At 43.9% G+C, this 19,503-nt stretch overlaps 1 protein-coding gene and 1 long non-coding RNA gene across 4 annotated transcripts in view; one reads left to right on the top strand and one right to left on the bottom strand.

The window, feature by feature from the left end:
* LOC307218342 overlaps nucleotides 1-1,328 on the top strand; it is a 75,377-nt gene extending 74,049 nt beyond the window's left edge. Inside the window, exon 4 of the long non-coding RNA XR_013839924.1 lies at nucleotides 815-1,328. This is a non-coding gene — a long non-coding RNA (uncharacterized lncRNA). The remainder of the gene's footprint in view (nucleotides 1-814) is intronic.
* LOC307218218 (phosphatidylinositol 3-kinase regulatory subunit gamma) overlaps nucleotides 1-19,503 on the bottom strand; it is a 240,605-nt gene that overhangs the window by 123,614 nt on the left and 97,488 nt on the right. The gene's annotated exons all lie outside the window — the stretch shown is intronic.

Consider the following 19,503-nt stretch of genomic DNA (forward strand, 5'->3'; position numbering starts at 1 on the left):
AATTTTGTAAACTGCCCTGGAATCTTACAATGAAGGGCAGCATATATATTTTACTTTTAAAAATAGACATACAAACACACAATACAAAATTTACTATGCACAACTATTCTATATGCCACCAATAGCATATAATATATCCATATTCTATTGAATTATTGCTATTTCAGTAGTGAGAACTCTAAATTAAAACTTTGCTTCATTTAACCTATGAGGGAGAACCATAAACTTCCAAGCTGTTCATGTCTTTTTTCTCCTCTCCCTTATTTTTGTACGGTCAGACATTTTTGTGACATAATGTATCAAACAATGGAATAGGTTTATATGTGTAAATGTGTTTGAAAAGCTTTTTCCTCTGCATGAGCCTCAACAAGAGCCAGTGGGGTGTAATGGTTTGTGTGTTGGTCCATGACCTGAGAGACCAGGGTTCAAATCCCCACCTGGGCATGGGGGTCACTGGGTGACCTTGGGGCAGTCACTGCCTCTCAGTCTAACCTACCCCTCGTGGTTGCTGTGGGGATTAAATGAGGAGGAGGAGAGAACCATGTAGACCACCTTTAGCTCTTTGGAGAACAAAAGTGGGACATTTCTTGCACATGCTTAGCTGAATTTTGCATATTTCTCTCTTGCACACACAGTCAAAGAGTGATCTGGTCTTCACAAACCCAGTGGGGCTTCCTGGGGTACTAAAGCTGGGGGTTGTGCCTGGAAGGCAAAACCTGTGAGCTACAGCTGTGGCTTCAGCTCCACAGTCATGGAATATAGAATAGCCCATCCATGATTACGTTGCTGGTTTGTTTGGACTAGCAGCAATCAGGACAGCTCATGGATATGCAGCTTGTGAGTTCCATCTGGAAGCACCCTGGAAAGGCCAGTCCTCTACTGAATCTGGCAACTCTTGTTTTGCACAGCATATGCCTTCCCTCACTTGGAATCTACCCCAGCATTGTCTATCATATGGAGAGTTGGGAGGTCCACACTGGTTCATGGGCACTCAAAAAGCTCTCTGTGCAGCCATGACATTTCTTCGCATTGCTCAGCTCAACCTAACGTTGGTTTGGACGCTTGGATCTTCACCTAATCCCGTGTTTCTACCTTTCCCTTCCCAATGAGATTCCGCAGTCTAGGTTGCCAGGTTCTTAACCAGGGTATATATCTTGCATGGTTTATATGTTCCAGGGCACCAAGGTCACCTCCAGACTGTCACAATTTTGCAGGAGGGATTAGATTGCATACCAGAAATTCAGGTTTGCACAATTAAAGTGGATTAAAGACCTGTTGTTCTGGAGGAACAATACATTTTTTAAAATTGACTTTTTGGAGTTAAGAAAGTGAGGGGGGAAATGCAATAAAAAGTATGGCTTTTTAGTGACTGGAAGATATATTAAAGGTAAAGGGGCCCCTGACCATTAGGTCCAGTCGTGACCAACTCTGGGGTTGTGGCGCGCATCTCGCTTTATTGGCCGAGGGAGCCAGCGTACAGCTTCTGGGTCATGTGGCCAGCATGACAAAGCCACTTCTGGCAAACCAGAGCAGCGCACAGAAATGCTGTTTACTTTCCCGCCGGAGCGGTACCTATTTATCTACTTGCACTTTGACGTGCTTTTTTTTTTTTATCTTTCTAGTATTTTATTATAAACATGTTTCCTTGAGAGATAAAACAAACACTCCATTTTATCTCTAAGTCAACCCTGATGAATAAAAGAAAATACCCACAGAACCAAAAAAAAAATTATTCAAAGAAGACTTAAATGGTAAATACGAACCTTGGCACTACATGCTGAATATATTTAACTTTGAACTGTTTAGTTTGGCAGGAGCTGGGACTGACCAATGGGAGCTCACCCCGTTGTCGGGATTCGAACCGCGACCTTCTGATCGGCAAGTCCTAGGCTCTGTGGTTTAACCCACAGCGCCACCTGCACCCCTGGAAGATATATTACTTTCCTGCAAATAAATCAGGATGGAAGTTCAATGAAGAGCAGGCATCCTATAACCTCTGCATAAGCTTTGCGCACGCAAACCAGGATGAATGCTCAGTAAAAAAGAATGTCTGAAAGAGCCCCCAATGAAGCTGCAGCCGCTGCACCCTTCTGCATTGGTCCACTTGCTTTCTCAACCCGCAAGGGCAAGTAAAGGAACGGAGGAAGAGGCACAGTGACTGCAGCTTCACCAGAGCACTTAAAAACCTGAGCTCTGCTGTGTGTGGCATCTGAGTCGCATGCAAGGTGTACGTTTACACATAAAGGAAGAAATATTAAAAATGAATAATAATAATGTGTATGTACTAATATTTTATACCAGTTTTATGTAAGCTGCTCAGAGATTGGGCACCTTCCAGACTGTCATCATTTTGTGGGAGGGACTGAAGCACACACACTGGCATTGTTTTGGTTTGCACGACCCTGGCACAAGAGTTTGGATTTGGATTTGATATCCCGCCTTTCACTCCCTTTAAGGAGTCTCAAAGCGGCTAACATTCTCCTTTCCCTTCCTCCCCCACAACAAACACTCTGTGAGGTGAGTGGGGCTGAGAGACTTCAAAGAAGTGTGACTGACCCAAGGTCACCCAGCAGCTGTATGTGGAGGAGCCGAGACGCGAATCCGGTTCCCCAGATTATGAGACTACCGCTCTTAACCACTACACCACACTGGCTCTCAACAAATCCACTTTAAGAAAGATACAGGAAAGCAACAAGGGAATGCACGGAAATGTGTGGGGTTTACACAACACCCTGCAAGCAAATTGGGATGGATGCTCATTATTGGTTTTGTTTGCAGGGAGGTTAAACAACAAAGACCAGGTGCAATCTAACCTCCATTAAAATCAGGATAAATGCTCAATAAATAGGTCACGAGGAGGAGCTCTTTTATCATCATCATCATCATCATCATCAAGTGGTATATAAATCTTGCTAAATAATTATAATGATAATTTTAAAAATCCCAAGGAGATGTTCTATCACTCGGTCTGTGTTTCTCTCCAAAGAAAGCCGCTCCCTCCCCTGCTGCACTCCTTCCATGTGGCTCATAGTGCACCACACAAGTCCCACTTTGAGGCCGAGGACTGAAACCTGGCATTGCTGCAAGACACCACATCACAAGCCAAACTTCTAATCTTGCCAATTTCATGGCTTTGATGGGATCCTGGGAAAAGGGACGGGCTAGGATAAAATTCTAATCTGGGTGGCAGCAGGTCAATCGGGTAGCTCCGGTTTGGGTACTGCTCCAGTTTGTCAAAATATTGGCTCAGAATGTGGATCAGCTGTGTGGCTGTGTGTGTGTGTGTGTGTGTGTGTGTGTGTGTGTTTTGAGGTTGGAGGCCAATCTTATACAAAGCCTTGTGCAGAAACAAAAAATAATGTTAAAAAATTAAAAATTAATCTACTGTGCAACATTCCCTCCAGGCTGAATGTCACAATGGCTCTTCACAAACGCCAGAATTCTAGAAGCAGTGATTTGTGACTTATTGGGCTCATATCTGCACCAGCCACATGACCCAAGCAGGAAAGGGATTGTGCTGTCAGCTCAGCTGTAGCTCCTCAGTTATCTGTATGTTCCCCACCCACCCCACGTTTGCAGTGTTCGGGAATGCAGTGCTCAGGGAGGATTTATTTCTCAGCAATGTGCAGTGTTTAATTCCTAAGAAGAGAGGTGCTGAGGTTTGAGCCTGCAGGGCAGTTTGCCCTCTAAGCCCCGATTCACTAATTCCAGATGAGTTGCATCTAATTGTGGTTGTTCTCTTTGGGAGTCATTTTGGACTCACAGCTGTCCATGGAGGCACAGGTCAAATCTGTGTCCAGGCAGCTGTTTACCAGCTCCATCTGGTACATAGGCTGAGACCCTACCTGCCTGTGGACTGTCTCGCCAGAGTGGTGCATGCTCTGGTTATCTCCCGCTTGGACTACTGCAATGCGCTCTACGTGGGGCTACCTTTGAAGGTGACCCGGAACTACAACTAATCCAGAATGTGGCAGCTAGACTGGTGACTGGGAGCGGCCGCTGGGACCATATAACACCGGTCTTGAAAGACCTACATTGGCTCCCAGTACGTTTCCGAGCACAATTCAAAGTGTTGGTGTTGACCTTTAAAGCCCTAAACGGCCTCGGCCCAGTATACCTGAAGGAGCGTCTCCACCCCCATTGTTCTGCCTGGATGCTGAGGTCCAGCGCCAAGGGCCTTCTGGCGGTTTCCTCACTGCGAGAAGCAAAGCTACAGGGAACCAGGCAGAGGGCCTTCTCGGTAGTGGTGCCCGCCCTGTGGAACGCCCTCCCATCAGATGTCAAAGAGATAAACAACTATCTGACATTTAGAAGATATCTGAAGGCAGCCCTGTTCAGGGAAGTTTTTAATGTGTGACATTTTAGTGTATTTTTAATCTTTGTTGGAAGCCACCCAGAGTGGCTGGGGAAGCCCAGCCAGATGGGCGGGGTATAAATAATAAATTATTATTATTATTATTATCATCAGGCTCAAAAGCTTTCTTCTTTATATTATTTCCCCTATTCCCCTATTACAGGGCTAGGCATGAGCATGGCAGCAAGGTTCTAGATCTTGAGCGCTGGTGAGCTCTGCCTATATATATAACCCCCAATGAATGCTTCATGTGCCCAATTTTTGACTGTATTTATTTGCCTGTTACCTAAATTTATATCCTGCCTTCCCACACAGAAGTGCCTGAGGTGGCTAATAACTAAAAAATGAAATGAAAGCAATCCTGTAAAATATGTAACAGTATGGAGACAAATAGGGGTGCAGCCCCTACAAAACAGATCAATAACAGTGGCTGGGTAACCAGTTAAAGCAAAGAGAATAAAGTGAGTCCTAAAAACAGGCTTTGGACTTCTTGCCACAGGCATACATTTAGGTTGAAAATCACAAGACTTGCAGTTCTGGCTAGTTTTCAGGCAGGCTCAGTTCTTGGCTCAGATAGCTAAGTGCTATCTGCGTCCTCCAGCATCCCAACATATGGGTATCATTCCTTTTTTAAATGCATTTGTGCCCCCAAAATACTTTTGGAGGGGTGGAATTATCTTAATCTTTGTCTACTTTTTAAAACACATGCAGTGTTTTGCATATTTTTTTTAAAAAAATACTATTGCAATTTAATATCCTCTGGTTTTAGTGGGAACTACTCTTGAATAAATGGATACTAACTATTTTTATATTTATGCTGGTAAGTTGTTTTAAATTGTTTTCAATATGGTGTTTTGATACTGTAACCCCTCCCCCCGGGCTAGAGCCAGTAATTCAATAGATTAAATGATCCTAAATATATCTTATCAGTGGCATTATGGTCTCTTCACATAAAAGAAAACAACAATCCCTGCAGGGCCAGGGCCAGTCCTCAGGGAGTTCTTGGCAAAGGGCCAACAATGCCCTCACCCCTCCAGATGGAGCAGAGCCCAGCTCTGCTTATGGTGCCCATAGTGTCAGCTGCCCCACATTTTCTCTGCTGCCTCTGCTTTGGCAGTGGTGGTAGAGCCACTCAGCAGTCTCCATAGATCTATGACATCGTTTACATTTTGGGTAGCTTAAAAATGTTGGGTGGCCACTGTGGGTGGAAGCAGCTTGGCTCCCATTCAAAATGGGCCCCACTGTTGAAAAGCACTGAGGGAGCTGGTAGGGATGGCAGTGAAGGGCTGTGTGGCTGGGTTGGGGTGGGGCTGGAGGGCTCTTCCATTACCCTGGAGCCAGCAACCTTGCTGACTGCTGGTACTGGGTCTGACTCTGTGCACCTCCATTTCTCATGCCGTAAGTCTGCACCTACAACAATTATTTTGGTGTAGAACAATTTAACAGTTTCCTGAAGGATAAATATCTGCTTGCTCCCTCCAGCAGCTGCCCCACGGGTGTCAAATGCACCACCCGCTCACTTGCTTTCCACCACCCGATGCCCAAGCCAACCATGTATTTTATGGCATTATTCTCTTCCTTTATAAAGAAAATTCTTCGCCTTCCTTGCTGTGCAGAACAGATCAAATGTGACTGTTCAAGCACACATTCACTTGGTGCTAGAGTGTTCGCTGGCTTGAAAGGAATCCACAGCTAACGCCCAAATGTAAATAAAAGATCACTGGGAAAGATAAAAAAAACAGAGAAACAAAGAAGGTGCCAGTTGACTTCTTTAGCTCTCACTGCAGGACTTGTTGTTGGCCTTTTTGCCAACCCGTTTGCATAACACGAGGTGCGGTCCAGATCTCAGCCGCTTTGAGATGAAGACTTAGAAGCACAGAGTTGCATCACGCAGTACATGCATCTCGTATTCCTGCCTCACTTATCGTGACTGTATTAAAGTCTCCCACCTGGCTATATAAGCAAGAGGTTTTGCTGTGACCTGACCCATGCTACCCATATTTCTGTAGCTTGCATTTATGCTTCAGAAGATGCTATTTTTAGCAAGTCTGTACATAGGTTTCCCACTATTAATTTGCTTGTTTGATATTATTACTTTAGGGTTTTAAGTAGTGTAAGCGGCCAAGGTTTCTGCAGAAGAAGCTTTCAGGCACTTCCAAAGAAAAGACTTTGAGATGCCACGTTACTTAGGAAATTAGCAATCTTGTTCATCATTCATGGGACATTTTACACTGTGTCACCGAACCACTGTGATGGGTGTGATGGTTCTGCAAATGTATAGAGATCTTCCAAAAAAACAAAAAAACAGAGTGATCTACCAACAACTGCTCTGTGAGAAGGATTCCAATGGAGAGAGAGGGAGAGGCAGCTTCTCAACACCCACCACCACTCTACAATCAACCGCCTTTTGGAAAGGATTTTAATTCTTGCAATTTAAAAATACAGAATTGAATATTACTTGTAAGCCACCCTTGGTAGGATCTATATCTGGAAAAGTGGCATATAAATAACTGAAACAACAACAAACAACACTGGAGGGACCAACAATGCAAACCCCACTCAAAATATTCTGGTTGCTTAGCAAGTTGGATTGCCAGCTGCAGATGGAGATTCCCACTGAGTATGCTCACATTCCTGTTCAACCCTTTCCTTCTCCTCAGCGCCTCCACTTGTCTCACCCTATCAGGTCTGAAGTCTGAGAAGTTCTCGGAGTGGCGGTATTTGTCAGGAACAATTTAGCAACGGATCGGCTGACCAGCAGATGAAGGAAGGTGCACAGGATGACTTAATTGAAACAGATGGTTCTGGATTTCCAAGCAGGGGCACTTGAGGGAGGCATGGCCAAGGCTCACCTGCATTTGATAGGTTACGGAAAGGTGCTCGCCCACTGCAGCTGCTCCAGGAATTGGCAGATTGGCTCAGTGAGGGGCATGGAATTGCCTTCCTGGTGACTTCAGTGCCCAGGAAAGGGTGCTCACTTAGGGCCTGCTTGTGTTTTTGTTTAAGAAATACAGTCGCCCTGTAATGTTTTAAACTGAAACAATCAAAGCTATACTGGGTTTCAGTGCACAAGATTGTTAATGGCTATTTGAGGGAAGTTTCTACAGCCAGTTTTTGAAAATGAAAATGTAGCATTTCATACCAAAGGTTTACATTAAACTATATCAGAAAAACAATAAATCTGTGGCTCTACAGCCCCTGTGTTTTTGGTCAGAAGAATGAAGTTCTTCAGAAAACTAAACTCAGAAGCAAACATCTCTTCTTGTTTCCAGCAGAAGCTGGCTGTACAGAGTGCCAACTGGCTGACCCTTGTGACCATCACAGAGACACCTCCCTCCTCCCACTGTAGCCTGCTATTCACAATTATGATTGGCTGGCACTTTGGGTAATCAAGAAGCTACAAAGTAGAAACCACCTTGGATTGGTTTAAAAACAAAAAAGTGCCAAATAAATGTTTGACTTATGAAAAATTAAAAAACAAAGTGCGAGATTGGCTTCATTATTACCAAATAATGGAGGCGTATAATTTGGATAAAAAAGTTGGCTTCCAGGTGCAAAAATCAAAATTGGAAACAGAATTGTTAGATCCCAAAATTAAGAATTTGGCAAGAATGTATAATTTGCTGTTGAAATGGAACACTCAGGATGAAACGGTGAAATCTGCTATGATTAAATGGGCACAAGATGTTGGACATAACATAATGATGGCTGACTGGGAACAGTTATGGACCACAGGTATGAAATTTACAGCATGTAATGCCCTAAGAGAGAATTTAATGAAAATGATTTACAGGTGGTACATGACACCAGTCAAGCTTGCAAAAATTTACCATTTGCCCGAAAATAAATGTTGGAAATGTAATGAGACTGAAGGTACATTCTTTCACCTTTGGTGGACATGCCCAAGGATTAAGACATTCTGGGAGATGATTTACAATGAAATGAAAAAGGTATTTAAATATACCTTTCTGAAGAAACCAGACGCCTTTCTCCTGGGCATGGTTGGCCAATTGGTGCCAAAGAAGGACAGAACTTTCTTTGTGTATGCAACAACAGCAGCAAGAATACTCATCGCAAAGTATTGGAAGACACAAGATTTACCCACCCGGGAAGAATGGCAGATGAAGTTGATGGACTATATGGAATTGGCGGAAATGACTGGCAGAATACGAGACCAGGGAGAAGAGTCGGTGGAAGAAGATTGGAAAAAATTTAAAGATTATTTACAGAAATATTGTAAAATTAATGAGCTTTAGAAAAATGGTGGAATGAAGTTATATGGCTTTGGCAGAAATGTTATAAGGAACTAGGTACAGATAGACTGTTAATGTATTAAAGGGAAAAAACAAGGTCAGAATATGTTAAGATTAATTACAGGACAGAAAACAGAGGAAGATGGAAAGGAGTTGCTGAAACAGTTAATTGAAGTGGAATACAAAAAGGGAGGCGTGAGGAAGTCAATGAAACAAGTGAATGAAAGATAAGCTTGAAAATATTGGAAGTGTTTTTAATTGTTCTTGTTTTGTTTTGTTAATTCAATGTTATATGTACTGTTTTTGTTTCTGTTTTTGTATTGTATTATTTTGATTTGTTTAATTCTTTTTCTTTCTTTTTGTAATCTTTAAACTCTTAATAAATATTATTTTTAAAAAATAAATAAATAAATAAATGTTTTACTTCATAAACATGTCAGGCCCGTAACATACATACACACACACACACACACACACACACACACACACACATGGAGAGAGAGAGAGAGAGAGAGAGAGAGAGAGAGAGAGCCAGCCTGCATAAAGCATGGGGAAAGACAGAAAATCATTGTGTTTGGCACAGGAGTCACAGGAGTTAAGGCAGAGATGTGTAGACCTTGCCTACAGCAGAAAAAAGCAGTGCACTGGTTCCTGTAGGTAGGTACATCTGCATTTTCTCTATCTGCCTTTGTTCCCAAAATATGAGTCCTGGGAGCTAGAGGTCTTCCCATTTAGATTACAGGATGTGGGGTTCTAATTGCCTGCTTGGAATTACATGGAAATTCTCCTTCAGCCCAAACTACACATGCACCATCAGTCACATGTAGTCACCCCCCCCCCCCCGATGTATTATTTTTATAAATTGCAGCTTTGGAGCCTGTAATTTGTAGAGGAAGACTCACATGGGGGAGGGGCTTTCTGAGCTTTCTCCTTCCACTTCCAGTGGTTTTCCTACTAAAATTGCCTTCTGTGCTGTTTCTGTCACCAGCAGGGGAAGATATATGAATACTTGAGCTTCTCATATTTAGCAGAAAAACTGCCCGTCGGGAAAGGACTAAGAATTGCCAATAACCCCTTGCATGAGTTTTCTGCTGTAGACAGCAGCCTCTGTGTCTGTATTTCTGTGAGGGGAAGGAAGGAAGCATCAAGTACATGTAACTGAGCATCACATGTAGCTTGGTCCTAAAATAATATAAGCTTATGACTTCATCCTTGAGTACATGCCCAATATCCAATGGTGAAACCTCTTGCTACCAAATGAAGGACTTTATGATTTGCAATCTAGGGCTCTTGGTCATGATTGCTGGGTGGGTGGGGGCTGTTTGAAATGGTGTGTGATCTGTTTTCTGGGTCTTCCTTGAAATGCATTAAAACTGATTACATCGGTGGTTTTCAACCAGTGTGCCATGGCACCTAGGGGTTCCTTGAATCAGGGGTGCCATGGTTAACACTTCTCTTTGTCCCTCTTTCTTTCCCTCCCTCCCTCTGATGCCCTCTTGCATCTCTGCCTCCCAAAGGCTTGCAAAGCTGTTTATTATGCAGTTCTGGCTATAAGCTCCGCAGATGAATGGTGCCTCTAGGAGGAACCTCTCTTTGGGGCGGGGTGTGTGTGTGTGGCATCTCAGAGACCAGGGGCGGCAGCAGCAGCTGCCACAACGACTCCCAAGGAGAAAGGAGAGGAGAGGAGGCTGAGGGGAGGGTGTTTGAAAAAGGATGAGAGGCTGCCAGCTCTGCAGACATAACTGGGTTCCTGAGCACCACAGGGGTGCTGCAGAAAAAATGGAGTTGGTTAAGGGAGCCGTGGACTCAAAAAAGTTGAAAACCTCTGTATTACATAATTAGTTACATAATTAATTGTGTTAGCCTCACCCATAGCAGATGAGACAAACAATGGAAGGTGAACTGCAGTGGAATGGAAACAGCTCTGATTGCAATTAACACAGAAAAGTGTGGCAATTGCTGTCGCCTTACACCCCTAACTGTAAGTCATCTGACATGCACATTTCTCTTTAGTGGTCAGAAGAATCATCTCACACACTTGGATACTAAATATGCCACATATAAATAAGTTGGCCAAATTCAGCTTATGCAACCATAGTCGATTGGGAGCTCCTGCACAATCAGCCCACTTCCCCAAATGATCAGACTTTTTTGCAGCAGGTAAAAGTGATGGGCAAATGCTCTGGAAGGTGTGAGACATTGCTTGTTTTGACACACAACGTCATCTAACTTCCTTGCAAACAAATCAGAATAAACGTTCATTAAACAGCCAGCATTGCCTAATCTCCCTGCAAACAAATCAAGATGAATGCTCAATAAAGAGGTTGTCTGGAAATGCTTTAAGAAAAGGGACAAGATGTCCCCCACCCTTCACCAAGGGTTTTTTTTTTTGGGGGGGGGTGTTAAGCCTTTTTTTCTGGTAAACTACTCTGTGACTATTTTTGGTCAAGGGCAGCAAATAAATCTCTTAACAAATAAAATGAATAAAGTGCATGTGTTGATAACAGATGGTGCCAATTCAAGATTATGGTCTCTTGTTCCTTCTGCATGCCTCTGTTGCCAATGCAAATGCTGAGTCATGAGATGCTGCTAGGCTGTGCTCCTACCCACTGTAACCAGAGCAAAGCAAAATGAAAATAAAGTAAGCAGTGACTTGATGGAGAAAATGAAGCCATGAGCACACACATTTGCCGCTGACCTTTCTCAGATCTAATTCAAAGTGTTTTTGGAACTTCAAGAAAGCTTTCCAAGTGGTTTAGTGTGCAGGCACGCACACATACACACGCACGCCTCAGTTCCATCTCTGGAGGATTAAAAAGTAAATGTTTCAGCATTAGCAGCTTCACTACTTTTGGGAGTAATAGCATGTTTATGTTTCCATCTCTTTCCCAAAACCTTACTGAGCACTTCCTGAGATCAGAGACAGGACAGTGGGTGAGGTGTGTGTATATTTCTCTTATGATCTCAGGCCAAGGTTTTGACCACTGCCCCCGGGAGATCAGCGGAGGGCAGTTGGATAGCCTGATAAAGAGCATGGCAGCTGAGAAGGAAAGAAAGCATCAAAGCCTCTTGATGTTGTTACGTCCCACATCTGGTGACCCACAGTTTGGCTAAAAAAATAATTAAAAAATAGCAGCCTTTAACCAGGCCACCTTCTCAAAAAGGGAGGGATCAATGGAAAGGAAAACACACTTCTCTATCAACTACAGTGTTGTGCTTCCAGCCAGAGGGCATTGCTTTCTCTAATTTGCAAAATCTGAAAAGCAAATATCAGCCATGAGCACAAAAGTGGGGGAAGGCCAGGAATCATGGGTCTCAATTTTAACCCTTAAATTACAATTATAAAACCAGGCAGCCATAGTCTATGAGTAGAGTTACTACCCAAATACTTCTAAACTGGATTATTTCACCTCCTTTCAGGCAGATAGGAACATACGGAGCAACAAATGGACATGGGACCTCCTACATGCAAGCAGATGTTCTACCACTGAGCCATGCCAGAAGCCAGAGGTGCAAGATCAAGGGAAGTGAGTGGCCAAATTTGAAAGGAAATACATTTTAAGTGATACAGATGAGAAAATGCCATATTATTATTATTTTGTTCTCTTGAAGGTAATGGGACCAGGGGGGAAAAACCTTGTTCTGCCCCAGAAACCTAACAGTGCTCATTCAGGGAAGTGGGATGACTCAAGCTTACCCAACCTACCAGGTTCTGCCCTGACTCCATCTATCTTGGTCTCCATCCCCTGGTCTTGTGAAGGGGACCAGGAGCATAATGCATGTGGGTCTATGCGTCTAGATAAGAAAGGAACCTGGCACCACAATCCTAAGTACATTTACTCTCTAGACAAGGGCTGCTAGGTGGTTCATCAGTAATGATGCCTCTGTTGTTTTGAAGGGCATTTATATTTGAAGGGTATTTGCATATCCGTTATAACACAGTAAACACAATTGATCAGGGCTTCTGGGCACATATTTACTGTGAGTTTTCTGGCTGATGAATGCCCTTCAAATGTTTTTTTTAAAGACCAAGTCAGAGGATGCCTAGGACTACATCCTTGATAAACAATGGATTACATCAGAGACACTGAAAACTAAATGCAGAAGCCCCTACACTCTGAGTGTCAGGTGCTGGGCATTGTGGCTGGAGGCAAGAACCGTATAGTCACATTATGGACCCCAGGTATATAAATTAAAAGGATTTATCCATGGCTTTGGAATTACCGTAATTGCCTACTGGGCTCCACCAGACACAACACTACAGGCCTTTTCGAAAGACCCTAAGACTTTGCCCCGCCCCCCCGGCAGCTTTACTTTGAAGATTTTTATCATTACTATTATTATAATTATTATTATGCTTTTGCTCTTGGGCTTTGATTTTATTGTTGTGATTGTGGGTGGGCTGCTTGTTTTATCTGCTGCTGGTATCCTCCCAATATTTTATTTATCAACATTTTAACCATTATTTCTGTGTTTTATTGTAAGCCACCCTGAAAGAGTTTACTGTCAAATGAGACACATAAATATTTTTAAAGAAAGAGTAGTGTAACACACTGTAACCAGAAGGGTAATCTGAGAGTAGAGGGAGGAAACAGTAGGGAAGGCTGGCAGAATATTGAGAATACGTATACTGTTGTCTGCATGGCTTATCAACGGAAGGGAAGCTATTTGTCTCTGACAGGAAATGGGCAGCAAAGCTTTGCTGCTGCGCTGCATTGTGATCCAAAAAAAGGGGGGGGGCACGTTCTCTCACTTATTGTAGAACTTGGTTGTTTCCTCCCCTGAGTCTGGGAATCTAGAAGAAGAGAAGGTTGAGCTATTACTGCAAGTTGGGATGTAGAGGTGAATTGGACATAACAGGGAAACACTTGAATCCAGGCCTTGTAGGCCGAAATAAATGGAGAATTTGGCAGCTGCCCCTATGGGAGAGGCTGGCCAATGACAACATAAATCATACACAGCATGAATTCTCAACCAGTATCAAAGGGTATCATGAGAACTTGCTAAAGTTTTGATAAGACACTCTGGAGGCATAAACAGTATGACACTCGTTTCAGAATGGAACTCCTTACAGCAACCAATCATAAACCTAGATCCAGAATTCTTTAGATCAGTCCCCTGCACTGCATGGGGCAGGTTGCCTTGTATGTATCACATAAGCATACATGATGCAGGTGGCGCTGTGGTCTAAACCACTGAGCCTCTTGGGCTTGCCGATCAGAAGGTTAGCGGTTTGAATCCGCACAATGGAGTGAGCTCCCATTGCTCTGTCCCAGCTTCTGCTTACCTAGCAGTTCGAAAGCACACCAGTGCAAGTAGATAAATAGGTACCGCTGTGGCGGGAAGGTAGACAGCGTTTCCGTACGCTCTGGTTTCCATCACAGTGTCCTGTTGCACCAGAAGTGGTTTAGTCATGCTGGCCACATGACCCGGAAAGCTGTCTGTGGACAAACGCCGGCTCCCTCAGCCTGAAGCAAGATGCACGCTGCAACCCCATCGTTGCCTTTGACTGCACTTAACCGTCCAGATGTCCTTTACCTTTACCTTTACCTTTATATAAGTATACATGATCATGTACAAATACAGAGCAGAAAGAGAGAAGACGAGAACTAGGTGGGACATAATACAGATGCTTTTGGAGAAGAAGAAAAAATACAGATGAATAAAATGATACACTAAAAGAAACATGGAACTCATCCAAAATGAATGCACACTCAGTTCTCCTATCACACCAGTGACACCATCATAAAACGTAGAGCAGACTTTGAAGGAGAATCTAGGTTGAGATCCGTGACCAGAGTTCCCAATATGTTTTTTCCCTTTAAAAGCACCTCTGAGTGCCCCCAAATTTACATGGGAATGTATATGGATTCAGTGGGTACATTCCAGTGATCTCAATGAGACAAACATCCTCATGAGTACATATGTGTGTACACAAGGGCTCTGTTTGTATCAAAGAGAATTTCATTTGGGTTTCCGCAGACAGAAGTCAATGGAAGCCACTTAAATGTGAAGAAAACATGGGGTTTTCCTGCTATAATGAGGGATGTGTCATCCATAATGACCGAAAGCTGCCTGTTCAGAGAGCGGGAATCCACATCAGTCATGGTCCCCCTCCCCTTTCTTTCCTGGTTTTGCCGAATTAATTTTAATGTGCTATAGCAGCTGTTGTATGTTTGAAGCTAACGGGAAGCTGGTGCCCATGACCTCACAGGATCTCTTCTGGGAAGAGCCGTGCGCGCACATGGGTGCATGAAAGGTGTGGGTGCAATTCAGCCAACTAGTTTCTCACGAACGTCTGCCATTGGGGGAAGGAGTGGCATCCAGGACTGGTCACCTTCAACACACCCAGTTTTTCCTAGGACATAAATGCTGTTCCACTTCTATTGCAGCTAAAGAAATAAAAGAGCCTCTTAAATTTACAGGCAGCCTCTTTTTCACAGCAGCTGTTCCACCAATTCCTACTGTGGTCTTCATGGCTCTAACAAATCACTTTATCCGTATTCCTGGCTGAAAGCAGTAGGGAGTTGCAAGAGGATGATGATTTGGGTACCTGGGTCTCAGAGAAAGCAGACCTGCATCCAATATATGGATTTATGTAGTCACCATTCCCTCTTCTGAGAATCCTCCCGCACCCCAGAGCAAATACAAAACAACCTACTCTCTCCAAATCAGGATTCCATACTGGTTAGTAGTTACCATCTCTGGTTGTATTTCTCTCCCCACTATAGGTCTTTTAATCATTCTGACCAGGTCCTTCTTGCCATTTGGCCTATTTTTTTTTTTAAAAAAAAATCTTACTTTTCTTTGCAACCTTGAAATTGGGGTGGAAGGAGAAGGGAGAGATCTTAGAACAGGCATAGGCAAACTCGGTCCTCCATATGTTTTGGGACTACAACTCCCATCATGCCTAGCTAACAGGGCCAGTGGTCAGGGATGATGGGAGTTGTAGTCCCAAAACATCTGGAGGGCCGAGTTTGCATTCTTGTATAGGAACGGGAATAAAAAGGAGGAGGCGTTGGAATTTAGAAAATACTTAGTGTGGTGGGGTATAATAGTTGCACATAGAATCATAGAACTGTAGAATTGGAACCAAGAGGCTCATCTAGTCCAACCATCTAGTTAATCCAATGTGGGGCACAAACCTATGACTCTGAGATTAAGAGCCTCATGCCCTACTGTCTGAGCTACATCAAGAAGCTAAAAACACTGTGAAAAGTGGCTTCGGACACATTTAATTTGCTCTGCCTTAGGTATCAAGCTGTACTAATGTATGATGTGTGTGTGTTTCCCTAGACCACTCAACATGTACCGCCTTATCTATTTTGTCTGTGTTACTTTGGACTTATACTAGATCAAACCTTAGACAAGCCTTCAGAAGCAGGGCAAAGAGGCAGCTATATAGGATTGTATCAAAATTAATCAGCCACGACTAGTACCCATTAATCTAGACCTGCTCATTTTGCTTCCAGCTCCTGCTGCTCCTAACAGTTGCTCCCTTGGCCAGGGAATTGCCCAACCCCTGATTACTTTGACAGGGTCTCAAACTCCACCCCATCCCAGGACCCAACAGAACAGTGGCGTAGCGTGGGGGTTGCAGGGGGGGCCGTCCGCACCGGGCGCAACATCGGGGGGGGGGCGCGCTCGCACTAGCAGCTCTCTGCCCCTACTAAAATCCACGGGTTAGGGGGCGCAAATTACTTGCCTTGCCCCGGGTGCTGACAACCCACGCTACGCCACTGCAACAGAACATACTCCCTGCTAGGGAATACACAGGGAGAGGAGGAGGCAAGCTTTCCTTCCCCCTTCCCTCATCTTCCTCCCTGTTTGCACCACACAGGCAGGCTGTGCTGCATCAGGAGAAAAAGCATCCTGCTGTATCATGCAGCTGGCTGCTGCTTGCCAATTGAGATGCTAAATGCTGGGGATAAAGAGCTTGTGGAAAGATAATAAAGCAAAGGGGAGTAAATTAAAGTAGCTATAAACAGCACCAGGAGAATGGAGAAGGGATGATGTCATCCACATTTACATAAGCTGGTATTTCTATCCATTCTTCCACACAGACTCACTTCTCCTCCTGCCCAAGCACTGGAAATGGAGTAAGCAGGAGTTGGGCCACCCCCTTACATGCAGCCACCCTTAATCCAGCATGTTGTCACGTGACCCCACTTTTTTGGTCATATTATCAAATCCACATGTGCAAACCCAGCATGTTGAAAACAGGGGCTGAGCATTTCCATGCAGAGTATGTGGGGTGAAGAAGTCACGTGGCTGCCCCAGGATATGCCCACTGCCCCTCTACCTGTTGCGATTGCGTGCTGGCACCATAGATGTGGGTTGCATTCGGAAAGGTACTTCTGGCAAAGTAACTGGGACAGATTAGCCAGGCCGGGATTGCCAGCACATCAGTGTGATTGTACAAATGGACCATAAATGATTTGAGATGGGAATAGGCAGAAAATTCTTGTTTATTACTTACATAATGTTGGCACACTCAGGAAGCCGCCTTATACCAAATCAGACTATTTGTTTCTCCAGCCTAATACTGTCTACTCCAGCTGGCAGCAGCGCTTCAGGGTCCCATTACCTGCCACTTTTGAGATGCAGGTGCCAAGCACTGACCCTGGTATCTCCAGTGTGCAAAACATATGTTCTAGCACTGGGCTGCTGTTATCGCCCAGGTAAATGATATGTGCAATAACCCTCTTAATTGTAAGGACTAGGAATGGTCAAGGAATTTGATTCATTTTGCATTTAAAGTAAATATGAGAACAAAACACAGCCGTCCTTTGAAATTCACACTTATCTGAATTCTGTGGTGCAGTTCTGCATACATTAGGTTAAAGTATGCATAAAAACGAATACATTTGTGAAAATAACACTAAAAAAATGGGTTATTGTAGGAGAAATGGCTTGCAAAAATGAGTACATGAGTCAGAACTGGATACAAAATTCACACTATACTGCTGAAGAAGTTTCATGAGGATTTCCTTCTTTGTTTAAAAATTTGCAAATGGCTGCTGAAATATGGAGAACTGAATTTAAGATTGGAAAAAAGAGAGGCTGAGAGAACAAAAATTGTCAGATCCTTCTATGTCTAGTAAAGACTGGGCCATAAAGGAAGAATACAGGAAGAAGGCATGACCTCTGCCACTGAGTTATGGCCTTTCGCGTTTTTGCACTCCTCACCTCATTCTTCCTTCCCACATACATACAGCCCTGTGACAAATGGCAGATCATTAGACTCGCCATTTTACAGCTAGTGCTCTGAGGCTGAAGAACAGCCACTTGGTCATGGCCACAAACTGTATTCAAGGTTGAGCTGCACTACTACTGACTTTATCTGTTTATGTGAATGCACACAGCCAGAAGCAGTAGACACGTCAGCAATATGAATACAGAACAATGCTTCTCTTCCTGCCTTCCGAAAGGGGATACAAAAACTAAATAAGAAGACTATTTTACTCTTGTGTCAAAGCAAGGTCATGTTCTCTTTTCCCCTGGTATCAACTACTGACTCCTATTTATATGGTTATTTGCACAGAGGTCTCTGTTATTGCAAGGCATTTATAGCTATTTTATATAGGTGTAATTACAAGGCAAGACTGAATGTGGGACAAGGGTGTATGTGGGGAATAGGACAGGATATGGCAAAGTGGTTAGGGCATCCACTTCTCAGACTAATATTAACACCAGAAGCTTTATATAGCACTTCTACGGCCAAGCATGGTCTCCAAAGAACTTTAGAATTATGGAGTGAAACCTCACACCACTAAGGTGTGATGGAAATAATTTAGACATACAGAAGGTTAAAATGGCAAGCTAAGGTCACACAGACAGTCAGCAGCAATGCCAGCATCATCCGTATGAACCCAGGTAGCCCATACCTCTCTTGGCTTGCTGGGTATAAACACACACACACACACACACACACACACACACACACACGTGTGTGTGTGTGTGTGTGTACATGCTGAGAAATGGGGAGTTAATCAACATTTCCCAAACTCATAACCTGAAACATTGGAAAGAGTTAAGTTTTCATATTTACATGGCCCATCCATTCACAGGAGCAAGTTTAAGATGTGTTCCTCAGCAGGGAGGTAGCCTAAGGCCTGGATGAACAAAGAACATATCTGCATTTTATAAATGCAGATTATTGACACAGGATTCTTCAAAAGGACCACAGCTCAGTGGAAGAGCGCATGCTTTCGATGCAGCTGTTCTCAGGTTCAATCAGTTCCGGGCAAATCCTAGGAGACTGCTGATGGTCATCTCAGACAATACTGAGATGGACCAATGATTTGACTTGGCATAACAACTTCCTAAAAGTGCAGAATCTTATCAAAGTGAATACAAATTGACTGACTTGCCCCTGTGATTACCCACCCAGAGAAATGCCTATCTCACTTGCAATGAGATTTCATTTCAATTTACATTTCCACTGAAGTTTTGTGCAAATAACCTTCCGTAGGAAATAAATGGACTTTCTCCTCCAGTTCTTCCATTTTAAAGGTAAAGGTAAAGGTACCCCTGCCCGTACGGGCCAGTCTTGACAGACTCTGGGGTTGTGCGCCCATCTCACTTAAGAGGCCAGGGGCCAGCGCTGTCCGGAGACACTTCCGGGTCACGTGGCCAGCGTGACATCGCTGCTCTGGCCAGAGCCAGAGCTGCACACGGAAACGCCGTTTACCTTCCCGCTGGTAAGCGGTCCCTATTTATCTACTTGCACCCGGAGGTGCTTTCGAACTGCTAGGTTGGCAGGTGCTGGGACCGAGCAGCGGGAGCGCACCCCGCCGCAGGGATTCGAACCGCCGACCTTTCGATCGGCAAGCCCTAGGCGCTGAGGCTTTAACCCATTTTACATGACCCTTTATCCTTGTTTCCCCAATATCT

This window comes from Podarcis cretensis, assembly GCF_951804945.1.
Source record: "Podarcis cretensis genome assembly, chromosome: 6".
Taxonomy (NCBI): Eukaryota; Metazoa; Chordata; class Lepidosauria; order Squamata; family Lacertidae; genus Podarcis; species Podarcis cretensis.